Here is an 18,369-nt window from a genome sequence, read left to right as displayed (position 1 = left end):
AACCCAAACTTGAAGCTTGTGAACAATTGCCTTATAGACAACTCAAGTTAACAACGTGTTTGAGGTAGATATGCATAAAAAAAGCTTACTATATGTCACCAAATGTTATATATGACCTTATATATACAATAACGTGAAAACACATATATTAAACCATAACCTCTCTAATAAATAGCTAGCTTTACAAAAAAAATACACAAAAAGGTCTAACAAATTACCAAATGTTTAGAATATATAAAGACATGTTCAAGCTAACAATAATCATATTCATTATGTTTATAATATTCATTATGTTTATATGACCATAATCGTATATAAATATCATTGATACAACGAGAAAAATATCTTCTTATACGTCTGTAAAAGGATGAAAACAAATTTTACCTTGATATTATCATATACATTAGATTGTCTGTAAGTCTAATTTTTAAAAAGGTAATAAAGTTCTATAGTAAAAAAAAATTAACTTATTACCTATTTTCTCTTTTGGAAATTTGTCTATTTTTATTCCCTCATTTATTTGTACGTAAAGAATGATAAAATAAAAAATACTTGTATTTTTCATCTAAAAAAATTAAATAGCATTTTTTAAATAACTTATTCTTACCAATATAAACTTAGGTAAAAACTTTAATAAACTCCAAAAAGTTCATAGTTTTTAACTTCAAGGATATTCATCATTTTTAAAGGTGATGGTCTTTTCTTTATTGAGTAGGGATTGTATCTACAGAAAACACTCAGACACTCAAATTAGTCAAATACGTCAACAAACATTAAATATAGTAATTAATGAAAATATAATTGTTACCTTGTAAACCATGCTATTATACTATTATTTATGGATTTTTTTTAGGATGAGCTTGGACTGTTAGGATTTCACTCTAAATTCCATCTTTGGTAAAAATGAAAAAGTAGAACATCATATATAAGGTCGAAAATCCATTAACTCATAGCCGTAAGATTTTTTATAAAAAGTAGTATTAATCCCTTATATAATTGAACTCATATTTCATTGTGAATTTTTTGACTTGTAAATTATCATAACTAATAAATAATAACATAATCTAATCTGATATAAACTAAATATATGTTAACTTAATAAACCAACATATTAACTTAATAAACTAACATATATTCAGTTATACTATCCACCAATAGGGACTTTAATGTACAATACATAACTTATATATTTAAGTACCCAGAATATTTACATTAATATTCATAACAATATTAATTATAATAAACTTTTAAAAAAATTTCTTAAAAAAACTAGATACAACTATGTTGTCGTTATCTAATACAAAATATATAATATATTATTTCATTGCAAATGCAAATTGTTATTTTTTTTATGTATTTACACATTATTGTAAAAGATATTTATGCAAACATTTTTATCAAATCACTAAACAATAATGATCCAAGTGGTAGTTCTTTTATTTTCAAACAAGATTTCCAAAAACTTTATAATTCTATTTAACATCATTTTAAATTTAATTCCTTATTATTATTATTATTATATATCTTATTTTTTGAAATTCTATCAAAAAGAAAAATTACGCGCGCGCGCGCGCACAATATATATATATATATATATATATATATATATATATATATATATATATATATATATATATATATATATATATATATATATATATATATTGTATATTTCAATATAGGTTTAAAACCGGAAACTCTAAGTTAAGCCGATTTTTTTATTCGATCACATTAATTTGATTTAGATTGTGAAACACAATTTAGAAAATCTAAGTCATTCTAAACCATAAAAAATTAATTGATTTGGGTTCTTTTATAAAGAAGTGACTAAATTTAACATCATCAAACTAAGCAGTTTATTTATGTTGACTACAATTTTTTTCCAAGGAAGCACTTTTGCTTAAGATTTAGTAATCATACTTTATAGACTAAACATGTATTTGGAACTATAAGATTGATTTAGTAATAAAATTTGGAAAGGAAAAGGGAAGAAATTGTGAATTTAATTTCACTAACATTTGAGAGATATAAAATTGATATGGAATGTTTGAAATAAAAGGTGTAGGAGGTTGTGTGTTTAAAATTTTTAATGGTGATTTTGAACTATTTTTCTTAACAGAAGGAAACTCATTAGAAAAATAAAAATTAATTGAAAACAAATTAGGACTTTAAAATTATTTAAAACAATAATTTGATTTATGAATTTTGTCATACCCTTAAAAACTCATTAAGAAACCCCTTCTAAGTGGAAGCCAAGTGTAAGAAGAGAGTTAGAATTTCAGAAAGTGGAAAACAGGCGGCAGCAGGAGGTTGGCTGTTCGGTTTTGACGGTAAAAATAAAACTCTAAGTTTTCAAAAATTTACGCCACTTCTGCATGCACCCTTCTTCCCAAAAGTCCTGAACTTTCATTTTTCTCCTCCTTCTCTCTAGATTTCTTCATCTTCTCTCTAAGAAATCTTACTCTTTTCTTCTTCCGATCATCAAACAGACCACACCTGAGCATTCCCGGCGTCGAGGGCGTTCGTTTGAACCGATCAATTTTTGATTCCGAGCTGGTAAGTTCATCTCTCCCTCAGCAGTGTGTTTTCTGTCGCATGCAAACCCAGATTTTTTGGTTGCATGAGTTGATCCTCTCATTCTGAGTATTTCTGGTCTTGTGTTTGATTTAGTTTCTTAAAGCGTGATTGTAGAACGCTAAGGCCTCTGGTAGAGGAGAACCCTATTCTGCATTGTGAACGTTCGATTACGCTTAAGAGGTAAGGGAAGTTAGCTAATTTAATTACTTAGTTTTGATGTATGAAACTGTTGTTTGATGCATGTATGTGAAATTGAATTATTTGATGTTCGATGATTTTTGGTGTGGACTGTTATATGCAATATTCTGGGTTTGGATGAAATTTGTGAAGTGGTTGAGAAGTTCTGCAAGTTTTGTAGAAAATCGATCGGTATAGAACGCTCGGTCTGGTCATATATTTGGGCTTAGCGGTATTAGGCTTCGTAGTGATAATTTGGTTGTGTTGTTCGGTTTAATAGTAAGCGTTCGGTCTGAGTATAATTCTTCTTTATGTTTCCTAATCAGTTTTGTTAATGTATTCTATAATACGTAAAGTCATAGATGTTATCGTTATTTTTCATTAAAAATAAGTGTGGCATAATTGTATGTGTATATTCCTTCATGTTTACTTAAGTTTAGTAGTGCTTGGTCTTGGACCAAGCGTTCGATCTCAGTAGCGCTCGCTCTTGATATAGTTTTCGGTTTTATACTATTCTTTATGATAGTACTAGCGCTCGGTCTTGTACTAGCCATTATGCTAGTGATAGCGCTCGATCATGTACCGTCTTGGTAGTGCTTGTTCTGTACTAGTGCTCGGTCTTGGTAGTGCTCAGTCTTGTACTAGCGCTCGTTCTTGGTAAGTGCTTGGTCTTGGACCAGCGCTCGTTCGATATAGGGCTCGATTTTGTACTAAGTGTTTATGATAGTGTTAGCAATCAGTATTATTGAGTTGTGTGGTCTCTTATGAGCGCTCGTTCTCATACTAGTGCTCAATATCGTACTTGTACTAAGTTAATAGTGTTTGGTCTAAGACAATATTGTTCGTTCTAAATCATAAGTGCTTGATATAAATCTAAGTGTTCGACTCCTGCTTGAGTCTTATTCTCTAAATGACCGTCGATCATGTTCTCATATTGGGAGTGCTCCCTCGTTCGGTCTTGTTCATAGGTTATGTTGATCTTTCACGTTCGGTCATGTTCTCATATTGGGAGTGCTCTCCCGTTCGGTCTTGTTCATAAGTTATGTTGATCTTTCACGTTCGGTCGTGTTCAAAGGTGGGGTTATTGTTGTACTGTTAGGTGTGATATTTATTTAAAGATGTGATGGATGAGAAAGTATGATGTGAAAACTATATATGGATCTAAAAGAGAATGATCTAAAAGAGAATTCTGATGAGGAATGTCTGAGTGATTGGTTGCAATGTGGTAAAAGTATGAATAGGGAAAGCTTAGTATTGACGTTCATCCTGAAATTCTAATGGTCACTGAGTCTCAAGTAGAGAATGGTGATGCATGTGGTGAGAATAGCAGGAGACCCTAGCCTGGGCGGTATGTATTACCTTGACCTAAGGTGAGGTATAACGGGTTAACCTCGTGTGGCAAGCTCAAGGGTTTTTCCATGCTGCGGTAATACTGATGGTTTTCCAGATTACCACCCACGAGTGCACAAACGACCATAGCTCATATTCATACTAGTTCGGACAGTCAGTGTAAAGTGGTCGGTTATAACATGTTTTATGATTTCTGTATATGTATAATTGTATTAAGTGGGTATCTGAATTGTATGTTAACATAGTTAATTAAATTACACTAGCTTACCCTTATGTCTTGTCTTGTCATGTATTTCCGTTCGTTCGTCCTTGTCATTGCGATGATCACCCTGTGGGTGAGAGCAGAAGGAGAAGAGTTGATGGAAGAAGCACTGGAAGAGGTGGAAGTGAAGACTGAACCTTAGGAACGTTCGGTATAAGTATTTTGTAAACTGTTCGTTCTAGTGGTAGCTATTGTACAGTTTTATCTCCCTGCTATTCTGTAAGGTCGTTCGGCCATAAGCGTATGTCCTATCTTTTGTAAGAACTAATCTGAAGTATTATGAATGTGATGTTCCAATTATATGGTTTTATACTGTATTTTTTGGATGTTACAAATTCTAATGCATATGCAAGTTTCATTAAAACAATATTACTTTCAATTTTTAAAGTTATAATTATTATTTAGACAATGAATTATTCCGAAAGTATATACAACAGCCGAAGCCTTTTTATCCATGGAATAAATACACAGGTAAAAAAAATACTCCAGTTCAATTTAGATCATGGTGTTTATACTTCAACTCAGTTTAATATACATACTGTTTATATTAATTTATCTTAACAACTATACGTAAATTTATTCTGAATATACTTTAGAATTCAGTGGTTTTGTTATATGATTTTAATTTACTTTTAAATGATTCACTATGTCCTTAAGTTATTTCCATTTTCTAATTATTAAGTTTTTAATTAACTGGTTAAATAATAAAAAAATGTATAAAAACTTAATTAACAATTTAAAATATTTATATCCAATTATTTAATATAAGGATTGACAGAACAGATAAAATACATGACGAATATTAAATGGATATTATTAATAAATACTTAGGAATAACGGGTACAGATATTTAATTATTATCCATTTGTTGAAGAGAGGTTAAGAGTATCATGGTATTCAATGCTACCCATTCATAATTAGTATTTTATATATTTTTTCGGATAATAATTATTAGGGTTTTAATATTTTTTTATTTTTAAATCAATAAAGTTACTAGTAAAGGGTTTAAAATTTGACTTTATATATTTCTATTTCTTATTTAGGCTTATACAAATAAAGTTATTTTTTTTAAAAAATAATTTTTTAAAATTTATATTTTGATGCATAAAAATATATAAAAATATTTGTAGATATGGATGAGTAACTATAAAACAATCTAGCAGATGAAAATAAATTATACAAGGATCCAACTCCTATCATATCATTCTTTGATCTTACAAATTATTTGATCTAAATTGCACTAATTTCCTTAGAAAAAAAATGTCCCTTATATGTTGCAAGAAAGAAAATTCAAAACGAGGGGAATTGTTAATATAATTTCCGGAATTGTTAATGTTTTTGGTTAAATAAATAATCTAAATTTAAAAAATATTTTTATTCTTTATGTTGTTTTCTCTGTCATAGCACAATGGTGACATATGCTCGCTCCACACAAAACAAAAAGGTAAGGTTTTGAAATCTTGTCACTCTCAGCCTATGCCCTGCTGAATAATAAACATCAAAAGTGTTTCTATGTAAGTTTTGGCACATTTTAGTACCCATTTGGCAATTCAAGAAGAAAAAGCAAACACATATATAAAGCTGCTTTCTTTTTTTCTTTGTTTTCCTCCATTATACTTCACTTGATTGCTTAAGAAAAGAAACATGACAACAAGTATACTATGAAAATGCCATATCATCTTTCTGAAGGCTGTTCTAAATTTGTAAAGGTGTTTAAACAATTTTCATTGTAACATCTTTAAATTTTATAGTTAAAGTATACACTTAACAGCTATTTTTTGATTGCTTTGTTTTTCTTAACTGTAATTTTCATTCTAATTCACTCATTATTTTCATTAACTACAAAGTATGTTCCAGAAACCATATTTTCTCTTACTACGACTTATATTAATCTATCTATAACAAATTTATCATTGCTTGTCAACGCCTGTTTTTCATTGGATCAAATATAAAAATATCGTGACATGAAAATTATTAAATAGTAATTAATTTTTAGTTAAAAAATAATTAATCACTGTACTAATTAATTTAAATTCTATTTTATAAATTAAAAATATTAATATTTAAAATATTTTTTATCATGAATAAAAAATTAAAGTTTAAATTGGTTTTTATCGTTAATTACCAAGTTTTAGTTAACAAATCTAAATTAGTCTTTAATTTAAAGTTAAAAACTAATTTAGAATTAATAATAATAAATAACTAAAGTTTTGATAATTAATGTTAGAGACGGTAATCTATTCACAAATCAATTATAATTTTTATTTACAATAGAAAATATTTTATATATCAATAATTTTTAGTTTATAAATTAATATATAATTTAGTCGATATGGATGTTTCTGTTATATCTAGTTATTTCACATAACATTAACAAACTGAGTCGGATGCGAACAGTGTTTACTACCTGATTTGCAAAAGAAAATTCAACCTGTTATCTCTCTTGTTATTTATAAAATACTTGTTTTAAAAGATTATTTTGTGAGTTTTTTTAAAACTCAATAATATATGAACACCTACAAATATTTAAAAAAACAATAATATATAGATTTTTAAAATAAATAATTTTGTAATCTCTATATCTAGTCTCTTAAATTATAATATAAATAATTTAATTTAATTTAACTTAATAAAGTATAAATTAGTATATTAAACATACATGTTAGTCTAAATTTTTAAATAATTGTTTTAAAATTAATTATTTTATCTATTTAACAAAATATAATGTATAAAAGTTAAGAATTAAATATTACATATAATATGTAATACATAATGAATTAAACAAATAAAAATGTCATATCATTTGTCTTATCTTCATAAACTTCATGTTTTATTAGTTTTAATATTATTTTTCTCCATCAATTTCAACTTTTCACATAATACACGAATAGTAAAAAATATATTTTAATTTAATATTACGGTTATAATTAAATAGTTTTTTAAGTGGATTCATGTGTCAATTAGATCTATTAATTTAACCTAAATAGGTGGAACTGTAAATAAATACTGTTTGTTTTGTTGATCAACACAACTTCAACAAACACTCTTTCACTGAATTTAGAAGTGAGTATTGGATATCTTAATAAATTTTTTTTAATATACTTGTTAAAATTGGTTGCTACCCTAAGATAAGATATCATACTGTCACATTATTGAGTTGAATATTAGTTTCTTCCTGAAAAAAAACCACGTGTTTTCAAAATAGCGTAAATTATACACTTTTTAAATTAAATTATACAGTACCATTTTAAATTTGAATATAAAAAAAGAAAAACTCGTATAGATCATCCAAAATACAAATAAATTTTTATTATTTTCATTTTCTCAAAAAAAAAAAACTTTAATTAATTTAGAAAATGAAATTTCGTTATAAGTGTGGTTGAAAAAGTTAAATGAGTTGAACTAATGTTTTTAAATAGTTTTCTTTTTCTTGAAAGGTTTTTTCTTTGGCTATTCAATTGGCACATTTCATTTGATAGCTATGAAATAGAGTTCATAAATGGTATCTATTCGAAAAAGGCAACAACCCTTATACCATAAAAAGTGTAGTACACTATTTCATTGTTTGATCATCTTGGAAACATTTTCTGAGTTACGTGTGTTTATTTCTAAGCTTTTATGATCATATATGTTAATTTCACAAGTGTCAATTATTATATATATATCTAGTCTGATTTTAATTCGTAGTATTTTAGGTGTGGCCAACAATTTTTAAAGATAAGTAGTCATTGGAGAACATGCCTCGAGCTATTTTCTTCCACTTTTTTACCCTTTTCCAACAATCAACACTTTATTTTTGTTTTAACTTTTTTAGCATTACCTAACAATAGCTTATCACATTCTATATTGGTAATTCCTTTTAAAGGGTTAGCTTTCAAAAGATTTCTATAAAAAAGAAGTCTATTTCTTATTGAAAAATTTTAAACCTTAAAAATAATTTTTATATTTAATTAAGAGAAAGTACAAATAATACAGAAAAATTGTCTCGTTACTTAACGAGTATCCGCTTGAAAATACAAGCATATTATTTTATAATCTCAATATCCATAGATACGCACAAAATGATTTTTTTGTTTTTATATTTTTGTAAATCTTAAATAATATTATTTAAAAAAAGACTTAAAAGTATAAAGTCAAAATCTTAGTGTATATTCCAAATAAAAGGGTTTAATATAGTACATATAAAATTAATTTTCTTAAAAAATAAATTCAAATAAGTTATACCAGAAAATTAAAATTAAAAAAAAGGTTTTTAAACATAATTTTAATTCCATAAATTTATATAAAATCAAAACTCTCAACCATTATTTAAATGTTAATGTTCTTATTGCTTTTATCATTTCATTCTAAAAAAGTATATAAAAAAATTAGTAACAATAACCAACGAATATATATATATATATATATATATATATATATATATATATATATATATATATATATATATGTATGTATGTATGTATTGATTTCATGATAATGTATTAAATGAGAGTAATACTATTGATGAATTGAAAAAAAGAAAACATGTTGAACCGAACTCTAACCCACACACACCAATGGATGTGACAACAAATCTAAAGATGCGGATAGAAAAAGCAGTTACCACCCACTTGGATTTAAGGAAAGATTAATCTTTTTGCAACCTTAAACCATGATAAACGAAGGTTTAATTAAGCTGTCATTAAAAACAATCTTATTTAGTGTGTATATTTATTTTAACATCATGTTTTTCATAATTTACATCTTGTAGGAGTAAGTTTATATATAAGTTTAATTTTTTGATATTTTACAAGATAAACTAATTCTAATTTTTCACTTAAAGTTAATGAATAAAAAACATATTTAATTATGATTATAGACGTGATTTAGAGAAACAAATTGATATCTAAATCATATTTTTATATCATTATTTTTAAAAGAGAATATGTAGGAGAAAAACATAAGAAACAAAACTTGAAAAGGTGAGTGAGAATGAAAATGAGATTCGAATTGGATGAGATTGACACGTTTGTGAGGGAAATACCCAATTTGATAGCTCATATTAATGCAAAATGATAAACCCTAACATGTATCTTTCACTTATCTTGATAGAGATATGTCATCTTCTAATTATCTATGCTATATTATTAATTAACCTTTTTTATAAGAGAAAGCCTCTCAAACATTTTCATTCATATTCTCTTATACCAAACATCTTTCGTCAAATCATCCCAATCACCACTCATCTTTTCTAATACCAAAATGCTGTCGGAAACTCCTTTATACCAATTTTGACGTAGTTTTTTTCTTTTCTCTTTTCAACATATTTGACTTTTGAATTTACTTCACTAAAAAACTCTCTCATATACTCTATTCTTTTATTGTATATATATACAATTTCTTTCTCATGCTTTAATCTGGAAAGTAAATAAGATTTCATATTAAAAAAAATGAAAAACCCTTAATATCTTTATTTATAAGATGAAACTTATAATGTTTACTTTCCATAAAAAATATAAATATTAAAGATCTTACTTATATAATCAGAAATAATCCTAGGTATTAATAAATTCTTAATCTTCATTTTAATAGAAATAGAGACAATATAATAGGATATATGCCAATGCCGTCTTGATAAGATATTGGTGGGTAAGAAGAGACTAACGTGCCATTTAAAAATTTATAATTAAATTTTCTTTTGTATACTTTTATTTAATCTGATGAAAAATAATATTCAACCAAATTTTTTTATACAATTTTATATTTTTAACTAAATTTACTGTTTAAATTAGTTTTATAAAAGAAATAATTTTAGTTTTTTACTTTTGACTACGCTACCTCGTCAATCTATTTATAAATGAGATGAACAATTTTCTTTTATAGGTAAAGCAATCAAATCTGACCCCTTTTAGAATACTAAAAAACAAATTAAAATGATCTATATATTTTACCACCAATTATGAGTTAAAATATCAATAAAAGATATAACAAAAATAAATTAAAATTATATATTTTATCTTTAATAAGTACATAGAGTTAGTATTGACAAGTCCAAATCCAATCCCTAATTGAGCATAGAAAACTAATTTAAATGTGCACTATATTTTATTGTCTTTGATCCATGTTTCCCATTTTGGCATTATCGTAATAAATTAAATAACCCCACAAATACGTTTGTAATTATTCAATACAAAAATTGGATGCATTAATGTACAACCAATTTTGGTTTATTTTTACTTTCTAATTTTTTGCTAAAAGTTGCTTCCAAAGCATCTTCATTAAAGTTTTTAATTAAATCAAATACTTCAATTCTTCATATTTTTTTATTATACTAGTGAAATTGCGTGTGAGAATGATGAGCCTCACTCAAGGATAAGCTTAGAGTATGAATCATAATTTCTCTAATTGAAATGACAAGTATTTTAATAAATTAATTAAAAATGAGTAGACTGATATATTTATTTTAAATCCCTTTAATTTCTTAACATACACTTAAAATTGGAGACTACATGTATTAATAGATTCATTTTCGATATTTATAATATCTTAGTGTGTGTGTGTATATAATAGATAACTAATTAATTAATAGTAATGAATAATGATGAAAGTCATTAATATTTGAGCCCCACATATTTATAATATCTATAAGGCCTTCAAAGTCTTATCCATATTGTTTTAAAATTGAAACGTGAGGACGAGATTCGTGAAGGCTGCTTTGCAAACATTGCGTCTTCAATCTTTCACATGAAACTTTATTCCTAATGGTGTGAGGCCAAAAACATTCACAAGAAAAATCCTTTTTTTTTTTCTTTATAATTGAGACCACCTAGTAAATATATTCTTTTTGCTTCATCCAATACGCTACAACACTAATTATAATTCATGACTATGCAATATGTGTTAAAAAATTACTTTCCAAAAGTCGTGTTTTTTCTAGAATATGGAGATGCTTTTTTTGAGTGGATAAATATTTAAATTAGTATAAATAGAATAGACCATATGTTTGTTTCTTTTAGGTGAAATTATCAAAACGATTCAACTCTAATCAACTATAAACAAATCTAAATAAAAATAAAAGTATTATTTTTACTCGGGTTGTTCGTATTTTCTTTGTACGAGTCTAAATCTATTACCTAAATGAATAATTAATATATTATTTATTGAGTTTTATTTGGAAAAATATAAGAAAAATTCGATAGAAACGAATCATAAATATCGTTTAAAAACTTTAAAATGATACATTTTTATAAATATATTTTTTTCGTATTGTTATTGTCACTAAAAGTGCAACTTGACTCCATCCCCACAAAAAAAAAATATCATATATATGTCAAGGAAATGAAAACAATTAAGATGACATTTATAGGTAGAACTTACATGTCATATAATAAAATAAAATTAAATGAAACATATATTTCTTTATTTTATAGTTCACGAAATATACAGTGAATATTATCTTTCTTTATTAATTCATTTATCCTAATCATGTGAAAAGGATACACGTAAGGTAGTGTTTTTCCCATGATCATGTTAATATTATTCTTTACATTAATTCCAATAATTCAATACTCACCATAAGCTATCCATTGAAAACGATATTTGAGACTGTTTTTACGTGCTATTATATCCATAGAAGAATACTTACATAATCAAGTCTTCATTACATACTTAAAAAATGTTCCTTTCACTATCAAAACGTAAAGTTCCACCAAGCTTAAAATTAAAGCTAATCATAATTCAATGCATCGTAGACTTTTCCTGTTTGATATATCTGTTCTGTTTCGCGATTCAGATGCTTCGTTTTTTAAATTTGTGATTGGTAAAGTTGAACAGAGAGACAAAACGAAGCAGACATAAAACAGAAACAAATTAAGGAAACCCCAATGTTATGATGTCCTTCAGGTAAAAGGAACACATACAGAGGTTGAAGTTCAACAAACCTACTTTTTCAGCACCAACTTCAGCAGAAATTTTCATCAAACACATTCATTTGAAAAAGTACCACATAAGAAAATAAAATCAGCAGCACATTGTTGAAGATAATGGAGTGGGAGATTATGCTTTCAAACTGCAATAATTAGGTGGCAAAACAAATTTGACAGTGACATCATGCATTAAGCAAACTCCATGCACATTGGTTACTGACATAGCCATTGACTCAGAAACAATACTTTATTAGGTATTTGTTAAAGAATTGAACTTTGAACTAACATTAAACTTGTCCCTTTTTCTACTAACCATGCTCCCTTCAAGTCTTCATAATTATTAATCAAAATATATAGCATGGAGGATTAGTTTAGAACCGTTCTTTGTTTTTTATTTTTGGTGAGTTGTATTCAACAAATGGCATTTGTTTTCCTTGTTCAGCCATCAGCCAAAATTTAAGTCCCCAACCAATTTGACTAAAAGTTTTCCCCAATTTTCTCTTACATTTTTTACACATGTTTGTATCTCACCAAAGATGAGTGGTCCAAAGCTGAAAAATACAAAGATTTTTGGTGAATTTATGGGACCATGCCTTAAAATTTCATCAATAACCCCTTTTCAAGTCTCTGACTCAGAAGCAACTATAAGCAGTTTTTGTACCACTTGGGCTTGTATGAGTTGTTGCGTAAGAATCTCACTCACCCTTGTTGCCTCAAGTGTGTTCAATCTTTGTCATGATTCCTATAACAACCGTGAGCAAAAGTCACTCTTTTCACCAAAATCGCATCTAGTTTCACAGTTCAGGTTGAAACAGATAATCTCAATAACAATAATGATAATACTAGTATTGTGTTATGGGAAGACAGATGAATGAGCAGTGAGCAATATATATGTAACAAGTTTGAATTAAGTAATATTATGCCGACCCTTTTGACTGTAATGCAGAATCAAAGCCTTTTCCATTACTTAATCTGAAGTCTGAACCATAATGGACTGAAGTGATCTAAAGAAAGTTACAGTATCATGAACTTCTGTTATTTAACAAGAGTCAGATACATACATAAACTTAGTCACCTCTAAGTTGATGCTTATCTTAATCTAATCAATTGAGCCGAATTCATTACTCTATGATATTTGAAAAGGAGAAGCCATGGAGAAACTAGAAGCAGACAAAAGTAGCTTTCCTTTGGGAAATTGTCGGAAGCTGAGGTGTGATGTTTAGTTATGACTTATCTGGAATGACTAAGATTCAATCCATATAAACCATTATTTGAACCACAAAAACATTAGAAAGAGGGCAATTTCGTTGTCACCACAGAGACACATCTAAACGAACTTTGCTGGCTTTACTGTGGCCATCTGCATAAACGGCTGCACGTCTTGTCATAATGGGGTTTCATATTCTGTTCTCCTAAGTAACTTTCATCACAATCCAATACAACAGTAACCAGATGAAATCACACTTCTAGATCAGACTTTGTTGTGTGTGTGTTTCTTTTTTTCATTTTCCATATTCGTGGAATGATTAGGTTTATAGGGATAACACGAAAGTTCTTAAGGTTGAATCATGTTTAATTGTTTGCACTTACCTTCTAAAATACGCAAATATTTTTGTTTCTTCTGGTTTGGTGAGATTGTAGGCAAAGATATGTTTCATTCATCTTCTTTGTCTATACCATACATATTATTAGTACTATATCTTATTAATTGTTAGCTTAATAATTGTTGATCATACATGATCTTACTAAAAGTCCATCTTCATATACAATTTTAAAGAAAGGGGTATCAGAAATTTTGACATTTGACTAGGTGCTGGTATTTATGATTTTGGGTTGGTGGGACAATGAATAAATTTGAGTTAGGTTATGAAGAAGGGAGAAGAGAAGTGTTGCAACTTGCAACATCCTATCCACATCAATAATATATGAATTTCAATCTCAGATTAGTTAGTAGCTATCTTCACAAGTCAACAAATAATAATGGACCATAACAGTTCTTATGAATCTTTTAATTTATTCTTTGCTACTTTTTAACATATCTTAATTCTTAATGTGAAAGATTATTTATAGCTCCTGTGAAATATTGAGTGTGTACGGTTTACAAACCCAAACACTCTTCCACAACAAGCCTTCTAGTAAATTGGGCCATATCTACTCAAGGTTGGATTTTACTTCCTGCACCCCAAATTTTCAAAATAATCTATTTTATCACCTGACTTCAAAATTACATATTTTGGAATCTTTTCAGAACAAGTTTCTTGGAATTTTTAAAATAATAATTTTCAAACGATATTTTCAGAACAGAATTCTCGAAATAAAATTTTAATAATAAAATTTTTGGAATATGATTTTTGGAACAAATTTTTTGAAACACATATAATGTCTTTCAGAATGATTTTTTACTTTTATTTTATTTTCTCTCTTCTTCTTCCTCCGGAATGTTCTTTCTCTCTTCTTCTTCCTATGTTCTGACAGTGACGATAAAAATGACGGTGACAATAGTAGCAGCAATATGGCGTGATGCGTGAGGGAAGATATTTGAATCTTTTCCTATTATTGTGTAGGTGCAACTAGTAATTGTGAGGGTGCAGGAATAATAACCTGAACGTTTTCAAAGTGCTATAAGACCGTTGGCCCAAGATTTCATTCAATTTAGGTAGCAAGTCCTCACGAGAGTTACTCCCTGCACCACCACACACACTACTCCCTGCACCTTCATATTCTTCTTTTGTCCTTTGAGTAATATTTAAATGGATATAAATATACGTTGAATATTAGACGGACGTCAACATCTGTGCACGGATATTGACATCCGTTGAAGGACAAACGGATGTCGATATCCGTATTTAAGCTTTCTGTTTTTCTCCCTTTGCTACACAGGCACACATGACAAACTTAATCTGATAGACTCTTGACATTGAGGTTTGCAGCTTTTTAAGGTGACTGGTATAACCTTATTCTGATGGAGAAATAAAACTAACAAGTTAATTACTCTTGCTACTTCTCAATTCGGTCAAATAATGCTGCTGCAACTTTCTCCTTTTCTTTTTAAACTGTAACATATAAAGTTTTAACTTTCAAGACATTGCAATGTCTTCTTTCAGGGGAACAACTTCATTCATGCATACACGCATCCTGGAAATATCATTCTTAATGTAGATATGACTGTCGAACTCTTTCTAGGGAGGAGATGTAGGAAGTACTTGATAAAAGTTAAATTAATGTAAGATATTTTTGGAATTAAAAAAATAATGAAAAGGTGTAGGAAGTACTTGGGGTGGTAGAGGGAACAACTCTCGGTCTTCATTATTTGTTGTATATTTTCCTAACACCTCCATGGTTTCTTCCCCTACCCCATATATCATAAATCACCAACATCATCCTCTTGTTTGATTTTAATTTGGTGAATTTCAAGAATTAATTCTCCATAAATAAAATAAATAAATACTAAAGAAAACGAAAAAGAATTCATAAAGTTAAGGAAAAGAAAAAATAAAAACACAATTACTAAAACTGAAAACATCTTTAACTATATATTGTGTAATATATAATTTATAACTATACATAAAGATATATACATTTTTGTGTTCCCTTTTTTCTTCTTCTAATTTTGTCCTCTTAATAATTATCTTTTAATTTTAAATAATTATTCACAATAAAAAAATATTTTTAAGTTTTATCATTTTAGTAACTATTTTTTTAATTCAAATAATTACTCACTATTAAAAAATTATTTATTCCTTTATTATTTTAATAATTACCTAAAAAAACTAATTACATAACATCCATAACTATATACATTTTTCTCAATTTTACCCTTTTAGTTATTACTTTTAAAATTTAAATAAATTATAAATATTTAAAAAATATAAAAATAATAATAATATTTTATATTATGAAATGTAAAACTATATGTGGAATTACCTATTCAATTTATTTTTTTGTTTATATCATTATATAAAGGATTGTCTCTTTTGATTTATACATTTTTTTAATTTTATCATTTAAATAATATTTTAAAAAAATTAAAATAGTTATCTTACCAATTTCATTACTTAAGTAACATATTACATAATCTTATAGGAGACCATCCGAAATATATATAATTTAAATTATATAATTATGGTTTCAACCATACAGAATAGTATATTAGATTATGCAATTTGAATGTTTTGAATTACATGATTTAGAATACATTTGGGATTACATAATTTAAAATGTATTTCAAATATATTATCAGAAGAGCATATTGGTAATTTTCTATAATATGGGAAAGCCTGATGACGATGAAATAACTTTCTTTATGGCTGTTAATTTCATGTCAACAATATTTTTTAAAAACAAAAACATGGTCTCCTCTAATTTAACATTATACAACATAATATTTTCCTTACATCTTCTTTTCCAATATAGTTTCAAACAGTATAAAATTAATCCATATCTCAATAATCATAAATGTATAATTAATGTATAATCTACTCATTTATCAAAAGATTTTTTTATGTTAAAGGTAATTTGGTCTACTACATATAAAAGTAATAAATATATAATTAATGTATAATCTACTAATTTACTTTAGACTTCTAATGATTTTTTATTATAACTAACTTAATTAGGATCCAAGATCCTCTAATCTTGATTAGAGACTTGATCAAAATGATTTTTTTGCTTTAAACTGTTTAACCTTGATTGTTTGATTTTTTTTATAAAAAGTCACTTAAATTAAATTAATTGACTTTTTTAACATTTGGTCGCATCATGATTGAACCGTTCATATATATTATTATTTACTTAGTAGAAATAAGAAAGTATAACACTATATAAAATTGACTCGTTAACTATAGTCTTAAAATTTTGGATTGAAAGTAACGTGAATCCCTTATATAGTTGGACTAATCTATATTAAAAGATAAAGTTAAGAGAAGATAAAAAAGTAAATTTCAATTCCAAAAAGTCTTAAAAAATAAATTTTAAATCTAATTAAAATATATAGACTTGAATAAATAAGATAAGATTATGATGATATCTTTTACATACTGTAAATGTTAATTTTCAAGCATTGACAGGGTGAAATATGCAGGTGATGCTTGACATTTGATGCTAGTTTTAGTGTGATTTGTTGATCTAAAATAGTGTGTCGTTGGTAGCACTTTGCATGCCTTGTTAATTATACCCAGATATCTAAGGAGGAGATGGAGAGATAGAAGAGAAACGACGGGGCCACAGAGAGCAAATACCTCACAATATGACCCTCTTTGAAAAGTACCAAAACTTTGGACTTTACTTCATATAACACATCTTTCTCGCCCGTCTCTCTCACCCAGCAGTAGTGATTCACAACTCACATACGTAGCCTACCTACCATCCTTCAAAATACCATTACTTACATATACATTATCAATTTCTGAGCACACACAAACAGACATCAACATCATGTTTCAAATTATGATAAATGTTTTCCCATGTTTCACACGTATCTTTTCTAGGAAACTACTTCCTATCAAACTCATTTCAGTTTCCCTTGCTACACATATTCTTTATCTTCTTATGTTCTAACTTAATCAAGAGATGCAAATTCTTACATTGCATTACAGTATATAACACTTTTCATAACTGACTTTATAGATTGATTAGAAACCTAATATGCTAAAAGGAAATGACAAAATTACAAAGTTTGAATATGTAGGGCATCAAGAAACAAGAGCCTTCAGTTCCTATGGTGCACGACTCCCCATTGTTTGTCGATATCATGATTGGAGAGAACTGCACACAAGGCACACCGATGCTAAATGAATATTAAGTAGCTAAAACGAAGAACTAATTCTATTAGTGGATTTTTAATGTAATTAAAACCAGATCCTTTTATGTGTAGATCACTTTTTTTTTGTCAGTTGTTTTCTAGCCACAAATGATCTATAAAGATGAAAAAATAAAGAAAAAAAAGGGGTTATTATTGAGAGTTGATGTTAAAAGGTTGTGTCTGTGATACCCCACAAGATTCAGAAAATATTGTGCTGCAGGGACCATGCTTATAATGTATGATCACAAGATGTTTTCATGCAACTCTTTCTCCTCACCCCACCACCACTACAACCAAAC

Source organism: Vigna umbellata, chromosome 2, assembly GCF_029865625.1.
Source record: "Vigna umbellata cultivar VRB3 chromosome 2, Vumbellata_1.0, whole genome shotgun sequence".
NCBI classification, from domain to species: Eukaryota; Viridiplantae; Streptophyta; class Magnoliopsida; order Fabales; family Fabaceae; genus Vigna; species Vigna umbellata.
The sequence above is the reverse complement of the archived record's forward strand: the minus strand, read 5'-3'. Positions refer to the sequence as shown.